The 12,623-nt window shown below is 47.3% G+C and overlaps 1 long non-coding RNA gene across 1 annotated transcript; it reads right to left on the bottom strand.

Moving 5' to 3' along the window:
• Positions 1-654: 654 nt before the first annotated feature.
• Positions 655-12,346, bottom strand: LOC134757384 (uncharacterized). Its single transcript, XR_010131260.1, has 3 exons — positions 12,301-12,346; positions 9,234-9,425; positions 655-1,048 (listed from the first exon to the last, which is right to left on the bottom strand). It is a non-coding gene; the product is annotated as an uncharacterized lncRNA (long non-coding RNA).
• Between the last annotated feature and the right edge of the window lie 277 nt (positions 12,347-12,623).

Here is a 12,623-nt window from a genome sequence, read left to right as displayed (position 1 = left end):
TTCCAACGGCAAATGTGTTGAAACGACCTCAGAGTTTGGGTATAGGGGGTTAGTTAATTTCATGATGGCACTCCATACAGTGAAATAATTTTCAGCTGTTAAAAACAGTGATAATGACAACTGGGCAAGGTGGCTCACGCCTGTGATCCCAGTGCTTTGGGAGGCCAAGGCGGGCAGATCACGAGGTCAAGAGATCGAGACCATCCTGGCTAACACGGTGAAACCCCATCTCTACTAAAAAAAATACAAAAAATTAGCCGGGCATGGTGGCAGGTGCCTGTAGTCCCAGCTACACGGGAGGCTGAGGCAGGAGAATGGCGTGAACCCGGGAGGCAGAGCTTGCAGTGAGCGGAGATGCGCCACTGCACTCCAGCCTGGGCGACAGGGCAAGACTCATCTCAAAAAAAAAATTGCATACAATATATTTAAAATAATGATATTAATGAACATAAAACAGCATTAAAGGAGGTAAAAATGCGTGAGCCTATGTATTTGGAAAATGTTCAGGATGGACACTCATCAAATATTCATGGTAATTATTAGTCACTGTGAGCTTATGAGTGGCTTTACTGTTATTTTTATATACTTACATTCTGTAATTTTGCTAAATTAATGTAGAAAAAAGGCAAGAGGTGGAGAGAGGCAGGAATGTTTAGTAATTCAAAGGTGTTTATTAATGCGGGGCAGAAAGAACCAAAAAGGACCGAGTCCTTCATAAACTCAACATCTCTGAATAATAAAGAGGTGAAAGTATTTTGAAATGTTAATGATTACGTGTGGAAGGTGGCTTTAGATACTTAGTCTAGTGAAATGGGTGACTGGCCATCTATAATGTCTTCGGCTCTCACAAAGTGATAAGGATGAATGAGATAATTAATATTTATAAAGTCCTTTAATATCCTGCAGAAAAGGCTGTTGCGTCAGATAGTAGAGTACACCACGGCTCAGTCTTCTGTCTCTCCTCGGACGGGACCCAAGCAGCCTCTTTCTGATGGTCTCTCGAAAGATCACCCATGTATCTGCTGGGGAGTAAGTATGGTCTTTGTTTCTGTAAACAAGAACACATTGGTCGGTGATATGGTTTTGCTGTGTCCACACCCATATCTCATCTTGAATTGCCACGTGTTGTGGGAGGTAATTGAATCATGGAGGCAGGTCTCTCCCATGCTGTTCTCATGGGAGCGAGTAAGTCTCATGAGATCTGACGGTCATTAGAAGGGGGCATGTCCCTGCACAAGCTCTCTTTGCCTGCTGCCATCCACCTAAGATGTGACTTGCTCCTGCCTGCCTTCGGCCACGATTGTGAGGCTTCCTAGCCACATGGAACTGTGAGTCCAATTAAACCTCTTTCTTTTGTAAATTGCCCAGTCTCGAGTATGTCTTTATCAGCAGCATAAAAATGGACTAATACAACTGGAGAAAGACATTACATCTTTTTTTCCCTTAAATTTTATAAATCCAAACAAGAACTATTTTTTACCTTCTGAAACTACATTTGTACTTGGATAGATGTTTTTATTGAACTATCAGCCTTGAATAAACTGTGTCTCAACCCGGCTTTACAAACCTTGACACAATAGGAATTTATAATTAAGCGGAAATAATTAGCATAGATTAAAATGGAAATTAACTTAGACCAGGTGGGTGTCATTAGAATCAAAAGGAAACAGGGATATTTCCACTATGTGGCTTCCATTCTCCTACTTCTAGGTGCCAACATCCAAGCAGCTCTTCCCAGAGCCTGGAATTTATACAAAGATCCTAATCTATACCTAGACATGGAATTCACTGGTATTCTAGCTAAAGAACCAGCTAGAATGAAAAGAACACATTGTAATGAAAAGACCATGTCTGAGAATGGCTTTACCCTCTGGTGAAATGCACCCTGATCTTTGTGGGTGAGCACCTTCTTGTTCTTCAGTCTTTGGTGACTAAAGATTCTACAAGGCTTATAAGGTCTACAGGGGCTGGTGAGTGAATAACAGGCATCTACAGACCAACTTAGTGTGTTAGTATCATCTTTTTTTACCCTGGGAAAAGGAAAAGGAAAAACTTATTTTTTCCACTTAGACTCATCACAAGTCTTAGCACATTTGAAAACATTCCAACGACAAAAATGGTCGTTTCAGAGCATGAAGCCATTGGGTCCCAAGTTTGTCAGCTTCTCTGCTTCCTCATTATTCCAGTGATCAAACGGCAACTGCTCCGCAAGCTTCTCTGTGCCCCTCCCCACCGCCGCTGTCCTGCAGATTCCCTTCTCCAAAATCACCAGTGTGTGATTTCCTTGGAATAAAAAGCAGATATATAAGGTTACTCGCTATTTCCTGATGTTGAAACTTGCCTCTCAGTCACGTCAGCCTGGCTTCATCCACTGTCAATACTGTCTCTCCCGTTTTACTATTTTATGTGTATATTTTATGCTGTGAGAAAGGACACAACTATTTGTACCATAAGAAAGACTCTTGTCATGAGAAGAAAGCCCCGAAAATACTCTGTAAAACTGTACTTCTTATAGTCCATTGTTGTTGTTGTGGGAGGGACGGTTTGTGACCAGGCTGAGAAATGTTTTCTCCAATGATTGCATTCCAAAAACAATATAAACAATCTCAGAATTGAGGAGTGTTGCCTTCATTTAACATCAAGCACTCACGGTTTTCCAACTGTGGATGTTCCACATCTCTGCAGGTAAAATCTAGGTCCATGAAAGATCTGGCTCTGGACTTCATTAGGGAAAGACATTTGTTGTTAGATGGGGTCTCCTCCCTGGCAAGAGGCAAGTCTGAGAACCGGCAAGTCCCAAGCACTTCCTCACGACTGCTGGTGTTACAGTCTGTGTACAGGCGGTTGAAATTTTTAAAAAATCACTCAGGAAATATGCTTTGTGTTCTATCATGCCTTGATATCATCAGTGTAGGTAAAAGTGCGCTTTTGAGCTGGGCACAGTGACATGCATCTATGTCCCAGCTAGTCTGGAGGCTGAGGCAGGAGGATTGCTTGAGCCCAGGAGTTCAAGTCCAGCCTGGGCAACATAATGAGACACCGTCTCAAAAAAAAAAAAAAAAAAAAAGAGTATGCATTTGAAGAAGTCAAATTGTTAGCATAAGTGAGAAAATTACTCTTGCTGAGAAGTCTGTGCCCAGGGCTGTGACGACTGATTGAACGTAGCTGCTTATGAGGCTGTGGCTGACCTAAGGAATGAGTAGATACGCTAAGCCCAGATCAGGTTAGAAGTAAACGACACAAGGTCATCTTTTGAAGGCAAACTGCTGAAAATAACTTGTCAATCAAATGTTTAAAATTGAAGCACTGGTTCCAGTCATTCAGGGTCAGCAGTAGGGCTGGCAAGACGTACTACTTCCCAATGTTTTGTTATTTGTGCCACAGCATCAGGGGCCCTTCATTCAGGAAACATCTCTTGTGTGTTACATGCACAGAGTGAAGAAAGAATGACAAAAGCTCTGAGCTCCTGGAGTCAGGAAACTAGTGGAACATGCCAACTTCACCCGGTGCAAATAATCCCACAAATCCGTGTCTCGCTGGAATGTGTGATGGGCACCATGAAGGAAAAGCCAAGGATGCTATAGAAGAGTAGGACAAGGGCACCCACGTCCAACTGGGTGAGGGGAGCCAGGGAGGCCGCCCTGAGTCAGGAGCACTCCAGACATCACACTCTACCTGCCCATCCTTTCTTACTAGAGGTAACATCTGGTTCACCTGACGGCTGTCATCAAACAAGTAAAGTTTCCCCTGGAGTTAAACCTGCAGATCAGAGCACTGCCCAGGTGTAACTGGAGTGGAGGCAGCCAATGATTAAAGACAGAAACGAGAGACGAGATATTCCATTTGCGTTGTTCATGTATTCCAACACCTTGTACAATGGGCTGATCACAGAGAGTGCTGTTGACATTAGGGACAAACAGTGTCACAGGCTGTGTTTTACTTGCTCTGAACAGAAATTCACTCATGGAAGAAAAACCTACTAAGGCCAACTTACATGAGCGGAGTGTCCTTGCGGTGCCTGAGCTGTGCTCAACTGAAGGTGTCCACGACATACTGAAGGAGCTCTTGTTGGTTTCTAAGGAAATGGAATTCAGAGCACCCTCCTTCCATCCCTTTGTTTTATTTTCTGCTTTTTCCAACCTCTGTTTCCACCAAGCTTCGAGTTATCCAGCGTGGATATTCCAGGTAGTGGCAGCAGGTGGTGCTTTATGTGAATGAGCAGCTTTATCCAGCGTTTGTGTCTGATGCATCCGAATCTGCAGTTAAGTCATCGTTTCCATCTGCATTCAGAGAGCATCCCATCAGGGTGGTGGTTGGGTAATTCCAACTTCTACCTTGAGAACTCCTGCTTAGCAGCTAGTTTTTGGGAGAGATTTGAGAGTCATTTTAACACATCCTTTCAAAATATTCCACTTTAAAGGTAGTTTTTTGTTGCACTAAACATGAATCAGCACTTTTGCATAATGACAGGATAAAAGTATGACTTCTGCAAGAAATACAAAACATTGACTTCCAGATTTAGCTGTTTATAACAAAACAGGCTCTCTTTGCTGTATGTCTTAGCTCCACTGCCATTTCCACTTCTTCACAGGTGCCCATGTTCAATCCAGATTTCCTGAATTAGGTCTTAGCACATTGCTAGATGCCCTCGGGTACAACATGCAGATCAGTGAAATAACACAGGGATTCCTAGATAGAACACATTTCCTTTTCATGCGTGTTACTGCGAAGTGTGTTCTGGTTGAGATACATTTGGAATGCAATTCATCTCATTAGCATAAATCATAGCAGTTTTCGTTTCCTCAACTAGGTCTTTGTGCAATGTAAGCAAACGTGAAAATGACACGTGCACCTTAAAAAGTCTTTCAAAGATGAGACCTTGGGGAGTGGCTTCACGTGGGGAGTAGGCGACCTGGAGAGGGTGGGCACGAAGGCATTATTCAGCGTGTCAGTGGCGAGGGCTAATCTCCACGCTGGGAAAACCACGAGGAGAGAGGGTTGGGTGGTGAGGAGCTCCGGAGTGCACGCACACACATGAATGGACAAGGCACCCAGGGAAGGGAACTCTACCCTTGCTCATCACACCAGCCTGGGGCCCCAGCTGTCTCTGCTCACAGGGGCTAAGAGGTAGAACGGAGAGAAAGGAAGCAGACAGACAGGGACAGGAGCCTCAAGAAACCTTGACACCTTTGATTCCCAAATACGCCAGCCTCTCTCATTCACCCTCCGACCCACAGGCTTCGCTCTCAGTCTCTTTTGGGAATTGTATTCCTCCCAGACATTGACCCCCTCCCTGAATATGGCTTCCCCTGGGCTTTGACAGGACCTTGCTGAATCTTTATGAAATGTCGGGTTTTCCATGCCATCCCTGCTGCAAGTGGATGGGTGCGGGGAGGTGGGGAGGAGTGGGGGCTCAGCAGCACCCTCGGCTGCTTCTGCTCCTCTTGCTGCCATGAGTGCAGCAGACACACTGGGAGGATGGCATTTTGGTTCTGGGGTGAGGGGAAGGCAGACAGACATTTCTATTCCTTGCTGTCTGTGAATGCAAACACAACACTGCATGGTTTTGCTCTCAGACCTCTAGGAGCTCAGGGAGCAGAATCCCCTCAGTAATGCCCCTTAAAACAGTGACTCAAGTAGATTATTCTCCTGGGGCTGCGGGACACTCCCACTCTTCACTTGACAAGAACACCAGCATTGGGCTGTGCCATGTGAGTCTTCCCTGAGAAATGTGCTGGACAGCTGGGGTCCTCACTTCCAGTCCAGTCCTTCTTCACGCCCATCAGCTCCTTCCTGCTTTTTTCAGCCATGGCTGCCCCAATTCAGTGCAGTGGCAGGCAGTATTTTCCTCCTGGGAATTGGCCAGTTCCCTTCTTAGGTAGCTGGTCTCTGGCACCTTCTAACCACTGAAAAATCAGGAACGAAAGAGTTTCCGGACCTTGGTCATTTAGATAATGGTATGCTGTGCCCTCGGACAGGTCAGGGTACTGCTCATGATAAATCCCACCATGCTCACCCTGTCACCTGCTGGGCTGCTTTTTTTTGAGACAGGGTCTTGCTCTGTTGCCCAGGCTAGAGTGCAGTGGCACGATCTTGGCTCACTGCAGCCTCAACCTCCCGGGCTCAGGTGATCCTCCCACCTTAGCCTTTCAAGCAGCTGAGACTACAGGCACACATCCCCACACCTGGCTAATTTTTGTATTTTTTGTAGAGACGGTGTTTTGCTATGTTGCCCAGGCTCAGGTCTTCCGCCCCCCATGGCCTCCCAAAGTGCTGGGATTACAGGCATGAGCCACTGCGCCCGGCCTGTTGGGCTGTTTGTGTAATGCCACCCGTGCCTCCTCCTGTGTGTCATGTGGGAACACCAATCATATTTTCTGATTGTATCTCTGAGCAGACATGGTATCAATGGCCAATAAAATAGGGCCTCCTGGAGACAGCCCTGGAGAGCTGTGTGAAGACAGCCAGCCACGCACCACGGTGGATGGAAGCTAATTAAAAATGACTTATTAAACACTGCAGACACCACAGCCCAAGGCTGCAGATGAACAAACACTCATGTTTCAACACTGGCTTTTCACAGGGAAGGCAGCCATGCTGTCATTCTGGTAAGTCATTATTTACCTCCCTGAAACTCACCAAAGGGTCTTCAGTCCTCCCCCAGGCCCCACCCCCTGCCCCTTCTGTGTGCCTGTTACAAACCCTGATATTGAAGTCATTCTGCTTCCCTTAAACTGAGGTGTTTAGAAAGGCAACAGATTGTACAATTTGATGTCAAGGACTTATTCTCAGAAAAATGACTCATCTTTATTTAAAGGGTCTATTCAAGTGAGAAATGAATCATTCTCACCTGATGGCCCTCACTGGGTGGGAGAGGGGGCGGAGGTTCGGGGAGAACCAAGTCTCTGGGCACTCTTTGCTGACTCTCCAGCTTAGAATCTCAAGCTTTGGGGCCTGAAAGGAAAGCTGTTTTTTAAGGCATTTGACCTAAACCAAGTTTTAAAAGTATCTTTAACTATTTCCTTTTTTTTTTTTTTTTTTTTTAGGATAATGAAACCATAGTTGCAACACCCAGAGCTTGGGCTTAGAAGCAACTTTGACAGGATCTGTAGCTGTGAAATTTGCATCCCTGTAACACAATAACTTATCATGACAAAGATCTGTTGACGTCAATTCCTTTATTACTCTTATTTGTAGGCCAAGGGAGGGACCCAGGGCCCTGATATTGTTGCCTTGGTGCTGTAAGGATTGGATCTGGGTCACTCTGACCTACAAAATTGATACATGGCCCTGGAATAACCTGCACATTTTGAAGAGGAAGAAACAAAACAATCGGTTACTAAAGGCTTGGCTGACTCCAGATCGTGCAATTTCACGGGCTCCCAGGAGATGGCAGCCACTTTTTGGAAAACGGTCTTTAAAGGTACACAGAGCAACAGCGTGCTCACCCCTGGGGCCAGCCGTGGAAAAGTAGGAAGGGCCGGGTGCAGTGGCTCACGCGTGGAATCCCAGCACTTTGGGAGGCTGGGGCAGGAGGATCGCCTGAGGCCAGGCGTCTGAGACCAGCCTTGGTAATATAGCAAGACCCTGTCTCTACAAAAAAATACAATTAACCGGCTGCGGCCGTGTGCGCCTGTGGTCCCAGCTACTGGAAGGCTGAGGTGGGAAGATCACTCGAGGCTCCAGCCTGGGTGCAGAGCAACACCCTCTCTCAAAAAAAAATAAATGAAAGAAAAGAAAGAGAGAAAGAAAAAGAAAAAAGAAAAGTAGGAAGAAGGCAACACTTTGATTAATCTTCGTCTTTTTTTTTTTGACAACAGAGCGTTGCTGGGTGACCGGTCGAGGAGCAGGACACGCAGGATGATAGTCACCCGCTGAAAAGGCACTTCTGACAGGCCGGGGTGCAGCACAGAGTCTGCCCAGAGAACCACATGTGAGTCCTTAAAATGGTCATAAATATGTGTAGGGATAATCACCTTATTTTTAGGGATTGCATCCATCTTAGGGGACAATCTGAACTCTGGAGATCATAGCCAATGCTTGCTTGACATCCCAAAAGCAAAACAAAACCCAGCAACCCCAAGGACCAGATTCCAAAACTAAAAGCAAAAGGACAACAGCGGGATGGCTGAGAGGCCTGTGCAGCACTGGCGGCCACGCCTGCGGGGACAGAGGGAAGGAAGGGCCACACATTCCCCAGCACCTTGAGCCTGGGTGCCGGCCGGCAGTGTGGATGAGGACTGTGTCCCTGGAGTGGTCCCCATTCACAGGCAGAGAAACCAAGCCTCATGCAGTTTGTCTGCTGCGGTGGTGGGGGTGAGTGGAGCTGGGTAGGGACCCCCCTGGCTCTTGGACACCAGCCCTCTGACAGGTGCTTCAAGCACCTCCACCAGTCTGCATGGGGACTCCCAGAGAGCAAGGGCACGGCTCTGCCCGTTTCTCCTTAAAGGTGATGCAGGTGTGCTCTTCTCCGCTGGCAAGAAAGCTCCATTTTGCTGTTTGCTGTCTCAGCACAAACATTTTCAAAATGAGATTGAAATCTCATTTTCTCCAGTTTTATTTTAAATACAGAAAATGACCCCATGATGAATTTCAAAGCCACAGTTGGGCTTGTCGGGCTCTCAGATTCATACAGGGGGGTCTAACCCTGGAAAACCAAGGGTGCACCACTGTTTGCAACTCTCCCACAGGGGCCTGGGGCCACTCCCTTCCTGGGAACGCTGATGCCTGGAAGGTCAAAGGCAGCGCAGTCAGACGATCTCAGCATGGTGCTTTGTGGTTACAGATCTGGAGAGGGGATATGGGGACTTGAGTGATGGGGGTGGGGTCTGTAAATGCAGGGCTAAAGGATGTGTTCATTTATTCCAAACTGATGGGATGTCCTGGCAGAAAACCACAAACTCATAGAAAAAGAAAAGCTGGCCGGGCGCGGTGGCTCACGCCTGTAATCCCAGCACTTTGGGAGGCCGTGGCAGGCGGATCATGAGGTCAGGAGATTGAGACCATCCTGACTAGCACAGTGAAATCCCGTCTCTACTAAAAATACACACACACGAAAAAAATTAGCTGGGCATGGTGGTGGGCACCTGTAGTCCCAGCCACTCGGGAGGCTGAGGCAGGAGAATTGCTTGAACCTGCTTTCTAAGAAATTCTATTAATTTCTATGAATTTCTATTAATTCAAGGCTTTCTATGAATTAATAAGCAGATGTGTAGCCTCCTCTCCCTACTAACCTCTGTAAGGTGAGTTGCTGGGCTGTGAATGACAACACAGCCAAGTGCAGAGAGAAGGGGAGCTTGGAGGATCCACACATTCAGGGCCCCTCTTGAACCACTAGAAACATTTGAAGCTTCATTTAAAGCACTCCTTATGTATCTCCCAGGTGTTAGGAAGAGTGATGTCCAACCTTGGCAGCTGCTGTGTTCCTAGGAGTAAAACAGAGATTCTCAGCATCATCCTCAAAAGGACCAGTGGAGATCGCTGCACGGAGTCAATCACCTGACAAGTGCACCAGGAATGCCCTGTGCCTGGAACTGGCTGCCGTGGAACCCACAGACGCGCAGCATGGGGACCTGCCAGGAGGAGCCGTGCGGCTGCCCAGCTCATCCCCACCCTCCAAGAGCCCACAGACGCGCAGCATGGGGGCCCTGCCAGGAGGAGCCGTGTGGCTGCCCAGCTCATCCCCACCCTCCAAGAGCCCACGTGCCTCTGCGCATCAGCCACAGTCTGAGCTGGGCACAGAATCGACTCGTGGCCTCTTCAGTTTCCTCAGTGGCTCTTTCTCGACCCCGCTTCTTAGACCCAGGGTGACAATTGAGAGAAATGGCGAAACAGGTGAAAATGGGGAGAAAGGGCAGCCAGCGCTGAGATCCACACCCACTGGGAGCCTCCCCTGCTCTCCAGGTCCTGATAATTCAGATCACAAAGCACTCAGCCAGTCAGCTCTAATCCTGTAGCTGCACTGACTCTCTGTTTGTGACTTTAAAATGAAAGCGATGCTGTGTGTATTGATAACACCAGTGAGCCACTTTCAGATTCTGAATCAAAATTGTCAGCTGTTTCTCATCAGACTGTCGATGGCACCTGCCGGTGATGACACTGGTCAGGGGGCAGCCGCAACCTGGGTGAGAACAAGCTCCTGGGGGATCCTCACGTGCAGCCCGGGATGGGGACCGCTACCATATGGGAAAACAAAGCTCGATTAGTGCATATTCGACTTTTCTTACATTTTGATTTATTGTATTTATAATTATAGAGACAGTTATCTGCTCCTTGGGAAGTAGATTGAAGGAGAGAGAAGTAGAAAAATAGTTACGCACACTCTCATTACCCAGATATGCCCACTGTTGATATTTTATCATATTTCCTCCTGTGTTTTTATTACTGGGTTTTTTTAAAAGCATAATTGAAATCATACAGTATATATGATTTTGGAAACTTGAAAAAATTTAACAACATAAAAATTTCCTCATGCATTAAACAATTTTGTAAACACAAAATGTAAACACCATTTTTAATAGCTGCATAAAACTGAAATATAGGCATGGACCACACTTTGAATTTTTTCCTCTTAAATTATGATGTTAATAATATTAACATTGGCTCCTTCTTACTGAGCCCTTGCTAATTGTAGACACTGTGTTTAAGCACCATACATAAATTATCTGGTTTTAGCTCTCAAATCAATGCTATGGAGTAGATGCTGTTATTTTTCCAACGTTATAAATGAGGAAACCAGGGCTTATTAGGGGCTCCTTTTCCTGATTAAGGTGCCAGGGCAAAGGACCTGCACCGTGATCTGTGTGAAAAGCCACTGGATTTTTCTCAGTATGTCTCCTTGGTCAAACGGAAACACTGAGGCCTCTCGCGACTATCCTTGAGAATTGTGAGAATTAAAAACGAGGCCGGGTGCGGTGGCTCAGGCCTGTAATCCCAGCACTTTGGGAGGCCAAGACAGGCGGATCGCTTGAGTCCAGGAGTTCAAGACCAGCCTGGGAAACATGATGAAACCCCATCTCTACTAAAAATAGAGAAAGAAAAATTAGTTGGGAGTGCTGGTGCCTGCCTGTAGTCCTAGCTACCTGGGAGGCTGAGGTGGGAGGATCGCTTGAGCCTAGGAGGTCGAGGCTGCAGTGAGCCAAGATCTAGACAGGACACTCCAGCCTGGGCGACAGAAGGAGATCCTGTCTCAAAAAAATGGGCTGGGTGCAGTTCAAAAAAATTAGCTGGGTGCAGTGGCTCAAGCCTGTAATCCCAACACTTTGGGAAGCTGAGGCAGGTGGATCACTTGAGGTCAGGAGTTCAAGACCAGCCTGCCCAACATAGCAAAACCCCATCTCTACTAAAAATACAAAAGTTAGCTGGGTATGGTGGTGTGTGCCTGTAATCCCAGCTATTAGAGTGGCTGAGGCATGAGAATTGCTTGAATCTGGGAGGCCGTGGTTGCAGTGAGCTGAGATCACGCCACTGCACTCCACACTCCAGCCTGGGTGACAGAGTGAGACTGTCTCAAAAAAAAAAAAAACAAAAAACAAAGGCACCCAGGTGCTTCTTCCCTCTCCATACCCTGTGCGGTAGCCTGGCAGCTGCTCCCAGGTAGGGAGAAGGAGTAGGGAATGGGAGCAGCAGTTGAGGCCAGCTCTGTGCAGGGCTGGGACACAGGGCTTCAGGGTCATGGCCGGCAGCAGTAGCCCTGTCCTCAGTGGTTTGCACACTTTGCTGTGTAAAAAAAACCTGAACGATGGAATCAAATTCAGCCTTGAAAGGAAGGAAATTTTGCTCCATGCTATGACACGGATGCACTGGAGGACACTGTGTTAAGTGCAGTGAGCCAGTCTCAGAGGGACACGTGCTGCTGAGCCACACAGGTGAGGAACATGGAGGAGTCAGGGCCAAGGAGATGGAAAGTGGAAGGGGCGCCAGAGGCTGGGGGAGGAGGAGTGAGGCCTCTGTGTTTCGTGGGGACAGGGTTTAAGTTTGGGAAGATGGAAAAGTTCTGGAGCCGGAGAGTGGTGATGGCTGCACAGCAGTGTGAATGTGTGTAGTGCCACAGAACTGCACACTTAAAAATGATGAAATGGCCGGGCACGGTGGTTCACACCCGTAATCCCAGCACTTTGGGAGGCTGGGAGAATTGCGTGAGTCCAGGGGTTCAAGACTAGTCTGGGCAAGATTGTGAGACCCCCATCTCTACAGAAAAAAAAAATAGTGGGGCATGGTGGTGCACACCTATAGTCCTAGCTACCTGGGCGGCTGATGGGGAAGGGTCACATGAGCCCGGGAGGTCAAGGGTGCAGTTACCTATGTTCACGACGCTGCACTCCAGCGTGGGTGGCAGAAGGAGACCCTGTCTCAAAAAACAAAACAAAACAAAACAAAAATGGTTAAAGGATAAATTTTACGTTATGTGTTTTACCACATTAAAAAAAGTAAAAGCAGCAAAGTTACTCCCTATTGACTTGGGCTGTAGACCCTCCTTTAAAGAACTTGAAGCCGGGCCTCATTGCTAACCTGTCACAGCAGGTGGAGACTTAGATGGCTGCTCAGCCGGACGCAGTGGCTCATGCCTGTAATCTCAGCACTTTGGGAGGCTGAGGCAGGTGGATCATGAGGTCAGGAGATCG

The sequence above is a fragment of the Gorilla gorilla genome, chromosome 17 (genome assembly GCF_029281585.2).
Source record: "Gorilla gorilla gorilla isolate KB3781 chromosome 17, NHGRI_mGorGor1-v2.1_pri, whole genome shotgun sequence".
Taxonomy (NCBI): domain Eukaryota; kingdom Metazoa; phylum Chordata; class Mammalia; order Primates; family Hominidae; genus Gorilla; species Gorilla gorilla.
This window is presented reverse-complemented; position numbering and strand designations above follow the sequence as displayed.